This window comes from Octopus bimaculoides, chromosome 20, assembly GCF_001194135.2.
Source record: "Octopus bimaculoides isolate UCB-OBI-ISO-001 chromosome 20, ASM119413v2, whole genome shotgun sequence".
Lineage (NCBI taxonomy): Eukaryota > Metazoa > Mollusca > Cephalopoda > Octopoda > Octopodidae > Octopus > Octopus bimaculoides.
In genome coordinates, this window is record NC_069000.1 from 34,076,967 (window position 1) to 34,082,596 (window position 5,630).

The 5,630-nt window shown below is 34.4% G+C and overlaps 1 long non-coding RNA gene across 2 annotated transcripts in view; it reads left to right on the forward strand.

Moving 5' to 3' along the window:
* The window catches only part of LOC106882367 (uncharacterized), a 9,257-nt gene extending 4,358 nt beyond the window's left edge, over positions 1 to 4,899 (forward strand). For both annotated transcript variants that reach the window (XR_008266369.1, XR_001410990.2), the window contains one exon: positions 2,335 to 4,899. This is a non-coding gene — a long non-coding RNA (uncharacterized LOC106882367). The remainder of the gene's footprint in view (positions 1 to 2,334) is intronic.
* The last annotated feature ends 731 nt before the right edge of the window (positions 4,900 to 5,630 follow it).

The following is a 5,630-nucleotide window of genomic DNA, read 5'->3' on the forward strand; positions in this document are numbered from 1 at the left end:
CTTGAAGATTGCCAAAAATTGGATACCCATATATAAATGGGTATTTCTCATAATTTCGAGCTTTTACATGGTGAGCGCGCAACGTACACCATGTATTTTTTTTTTTCCTTTCTCACATTAAATTTCGTTATAATTGCAATTTACACCATCTGGAAGTTAGGGGTAATCCTTCGTTTTAGCTCGACAGAACCAAACAAACGCTCGGCTGTTTCCATGACAACTCAATTCACTTCGGTTATCTTCGTGACAATTGCTAAAATGGAAAAGGCTAATGGATCGTGTGTGCGTGCGCGCGCACAACACGTTAGCTTTCTTCTCCATTTCAGCAACTGTCACGAAGATATCCGAAATGAATTGTCGAGTTACGGAAACAACCGAGTGTTTGTTTTGGTTCTGTCGAGTTGAAACGATTACCAAGTTAGGGAACAAGGTCAGGGAGGGATTATTTGATCTGTTGGTTTTGGGACTCTACATAATTTGATAACATAGTTTCTCGTTTTCGTTTTGTCTTGGTTAATATCTTGTAGAAGTTTATCTCGTGTGATGCTGGCGAAGCATCACACTAGATTGGTTGTAATTTTTTTAGGATATTTTTTTACATTCCCCGCCTCCAATGTGTGGTATTAGGATTCTGTAAAAAGTTGCAAAATTCATGGTCAAATATAAAGACCTTCGCCCGGGAACAAAAAAAATTAACCAACCTGGGGGTCGGTGTCAACAAGTGTGTCGAAAACGAATGTGTTAAATGCGGGGTGGGGAGGGGACTTTCGGAAAATTCACAAGATCCGATATTTCCGTTATAACTTTTGGGAAAATTGATGTGTATTGATTTTTTTAACGGAATCCCACATTTTTAGCTATGGAGGATCACACACATAGATACCCGTAGGCCTTTAAGCAGGCTATCTACATGCTAGAAATAACAGCCAAAACTGCAATAACGATGAAATTTTGAAAAGCTTTTGGTTAATTTTCAGATTAACACCCGCACGATTTTCACTAGGGGGTTAGGGTTAGGGACGGAATTGCCTAACCCCAACCCTAACACCCTAGTGAAAATCGTTCGGGTGTTAGTCTGAAAATTTATCAAACTTTTTTCTTCCGTAACCAAAAACATGGGGATTCCGTAAAAAAAAAAAAATCTATATCCACCCCCCAATGACGGAAATATCGGGTCTTGTGAATTTTCTGAAAGTCCCCTTCACACCCCCAGGGTCGTCAGCGCTTTTTTTTTTTTCATATTCGTCTTCCACACGCTATCCTTACAAGTAAACAAATTTAAAAGATTGTCGAAAATATAAGTTTAGGCTTTAAAATGTGCTTCATTCCAAACGCTTGTCTGTTTCTTATAAATGTAACGTTAATAGCATCTTGTATGTTGGTTTTCTCGTAATGGGGAAAACTATTCGATGTAACTATAATGGTACCATACCCTGGACAAAGTATAGGCCAGCTAAACTATCAAGGTGGTGCAGCGCTTTCTAAGATAAATTTCTAGCTAATATTAAGTTTCTAGATGCTGCCAGAAAATTAGTGCACAGTTTAACTTTGGATTGGATCTATTGTAATCCTGTTTCAATATAAAACCATTTAAATAATATACAAGTACTCACTAACACGGGAGTGGGCAGAAGTGGACATACGAGTTGCTTTAAAGGAATGGAATGTTCTTTTCATTATTTTCCTAAAAAGAACTTTCCACTCCTATTGAATTCTCTCGGTACGACTCGCAAAAACAAGTAGATAATGTTTTGTTGCAGATTTAAGGGGAGATAACTTGATTTAGTCTTAAACCAGTCACATGAATATACTTTTTTTCACAAAAAGTGCAGTGTTTTCCTTTCGATTTCACGAAATGAAATTTGAAAGTATTTCACAGCCAGGTAAATGTGTATTGATAGGCTTAAAGTAGACATATTCAATAATTCATCAATAACTGCTACATGAATTATATTCTGTTTGCAAGTAGAATGTTGATCCTTTTGATGTCAAAGCTTGTGTAGCATTGAAACATTTTATAGAATCTAAACTAATCGACACATGTAGGCAATGCATTTCACTGGTGATGGGCTGAAGTATTTTTAGATTATCACGTAAGTCAAATGTTATATGATGCGACATATATCTATTGCATTAAAGTATTGAAATTTGTACACTATAAAAGATGTCGAATGCAGGCATGCTAATATATCTAATCCAAAGTTTGTGTATAGAGCTTTCTGGTTAGGTTGTCAATGAAGTGGCTAAGATAACTATCGTATTCTTGGATATGTTTTAGTATTGTTTTGAAGTTTAACAAAATAGTTGAACAACAAAAGATCTTTTCCTTTTTAGGTCTGCTGTCCAATATTAGAAGCTTACAAGGCAATTTGCATACTTGTCCAAGACACTTGGGACAACTGCAGTGGCAGGAATGTTGTGTTGGATGAGTGCTTCATGAAACATGGCTTTTGAATATTCAAAGGAAAGGGTTTCTGTAAATTTTAACAAGTTTCATCACATTTTCTAAATGAAATGAGTTGTAATTTATTGAGCATCATAACCAAAACTGGAACTGGAAATAGACAAGGCAAACATGAATTTACATTTACAAAAAGACAATCTCACATGAACTATTTTAACTGCATACAACAAAACAACTTTGTGGATGACATACAGCAGTAATGGTTATATAGTATGGAATATACAAATGTGCTGAAAGATTAGGGTGAAATCGAGCTTCATGGTTACGTGAATAGGGAAAAAAAAATAGGTTCTTATGAAACATCACATCTTTAAATAGTGAACCAAACAAAGTGAATGTCAATTTGATAAACTTGGAAGGCAAATATTCTCATCTTGCGATGTTCTCCAGAATGAAGTGTCTCATTTGAGATGAGTTGTTATTGCTGCAATACAGATAGAAAGAATTTTGAAATGGATGACAGCAGAAAAAAGTCCTACAGTATGATGTATATTATCCTGAAACTCTCCAACAAATTCTTCAGGTATGATAGGTTAATTCACGGGTTGGAGAGATTGCTTTTTTTATTTTATTACAGATTTTTCTTTCATTGTATTGCAATAACAATTTCCAGAAGAAAATAGGATGAATATGTAATAAGATAAATTTATCATGGCTGCAAAATTAATTTTGATCTTGATAATAACTAAAAAAAAAACAAGTGTTAAATTTTGTTTCCAAATGATAGACCTTTCGTATGTAGAACTTCAGGTTCCATTGCCATTTAAAATGTTGGGGGTTTTTTCCCTCCTGTATTCTATTTAAAATATAATTACAAGTAATATAGAAGATAAATTTAAAATTCTTTGACAAATTTGTTCCTAGGGAGGGGGTGAAAAGTTCTATATTGCTAGGTGGTTTCCACCTAGCATATTTTTTTTCATTTACAGATACTGTTATAATTGATGAAATGAATATTCTGTAATTGACGACAATTTTCATCAGCCCTTAAAATATTTGAATAGGATGAGGTAATATTTGTGCAAGCATCTCTGTTAGAATGCAGAGAAAACAGTGTCACCCACTCATTCTGATTTGGGAAGGGAAGAACAAAATGTCTTCAGGTATGTGAGAGCACTTGGCATTAATTGTTGTAAAGGAGAAAATAGGAAAGAAAATTGCAATGTAGCACTGAAAAGTTGCAGCACCAGATGTTTTTCCTTCCCTTTCAGGTATTTGGTATTTTCTTTTAAAAGGTGATGACAACACTAATAGTGAATATACATGCATCATTGATAGTTTGCAGCAGGTTAGGAGCAAATGTATCAAAGAATATGATTGCAAGGTAAAAGGAAATTTTTTATATATATTTACAAGATCCAAGTCATCTCTAACAGTTATTGACGATAACAGAAAATGCATCATTTATGATATTAACTACACTGGAAAAAAAATTTAATATATAGTAGGCAAATGAACAACTACAGAAATTTTTTTAATCTTTTATGGTTTTGTACAGTGCAATATCTGTTTGGAATCAGAAGCATGACTTCTGCAATTTCAAATATATTGTCCAGTTGGAATTTTGTATTAAGTGGAGACTTGTGAAATAGAGGGTTTGGTATGAGTATAAGATCAACTTGGTATATGAACATGTGGAATATGGTTCTTTTATTTTCAGGTACATAAACACATCTATACATGACACAGCATCTACAAATGATCTAATATGGCGTTAACTCCTATTCAGATGAATCTTCATGATTCACTACAGTTAGCTGACATGACAGACCAAAAAGAAACTGTTCCTGTTTTGCAGTAACATCTTTACAGAAATTTGCATAATTGAGTATTTTATTATCTTGGTTGTAAAACAATGTCTTAACACATTAGAAAACTTGAGCATATTCTGAGAGAATCTTTAATGAATTGACAGCTTGAAATGTACAAAAGAATCATCTTTAAAAACCTGGTGATAGAGGGCCATGATTAATATATGTGAAATTAACACTTAAAATCTGTGATTTATGGTTGGTATCACTACTATATGTTTCACTTGTAGCTTCCTAATCTAACGATTACTATGAGCTGTGATCAACTAACACCTTCAAGCAACAGGTGGAGGTGTAATCTTTCATTTTCAGGTATATTGAGTGGCAAATTCATTTTCACTGTTTAAAACGAGTTTTTTTGTAAGCGTTGTGATTGCATATGAACTGCATTTTTTTTTTAAACCTTAGATTATCTAAGGAAACTGCTGCATTTTTTTTTAAACCTTAGATTATCTAAGGAAACTGCTGCATTTTTTTTTAACCTTAGATTATCTAAGGAAACTACATTCGTGGATAAGAACTTCTCTGTTAATGAATACCTATTACAAAAATTACAGCATGATTTACGAAATAAAGGAATGGGTGTAACAGTATCAGCATTATGATGCACCTGCTCTGAGATAAGATATTGACTGATTAATGGTGACTAGAGGTGAAAAGTGGAGGTTTATTTTGGTTCATTTTCAGGTTTGTTGCTGATCAATCACTGATATCTACATGAAATAAGAATAAGACTTCTGGTGAAAACTAATAGCATCTAACGGTAGCTGATAAAGGTCTGACTGACGTTTAATACCAACTATATGATGGACTTCCCTTAAGGTATCTCCAGTTATGGTTTAAGTTTCCTTTACAGGTTCTTGTAGTATGACTCACTTTTGAAAATCAGTTGGTAATGTTAACAAGATGAATTGTACATGAGGTTGTTTCAAGCATCTGACTCCGCTTGTATTTGCTGATTTATCACATGGAAAGAATAGGTACTATCTTTTTTTCCTCAGGTTTTCTTTTAGATATTTTGTGGTGTGGGAATTTATTTGGCACCAGGTGTTTACTGTATGGTTCAGAAACAATGATTGTCAGTTGTCAATGTATACATCAGGGGAGGAAATGAAACTGCATCTACTGATTGTGAAAAGGAGAATGGGATCTATGGTGAGAACTGGGGGACAAAAAGTGAAAACTAGTGACAGGTGGAACGTTTAGAAGCTGGTGAAAACTGACAGCATCCACTGAAGGCTAACAGTTCTTACGGGATATGTCTAATTTCTTTCCAATGTGATGATGGATATGCCCTGAGAGACAACAGCAAGAGGAGGCTCTTGGACATTGCTGGTTTGGTGGAAAAGGTGAGT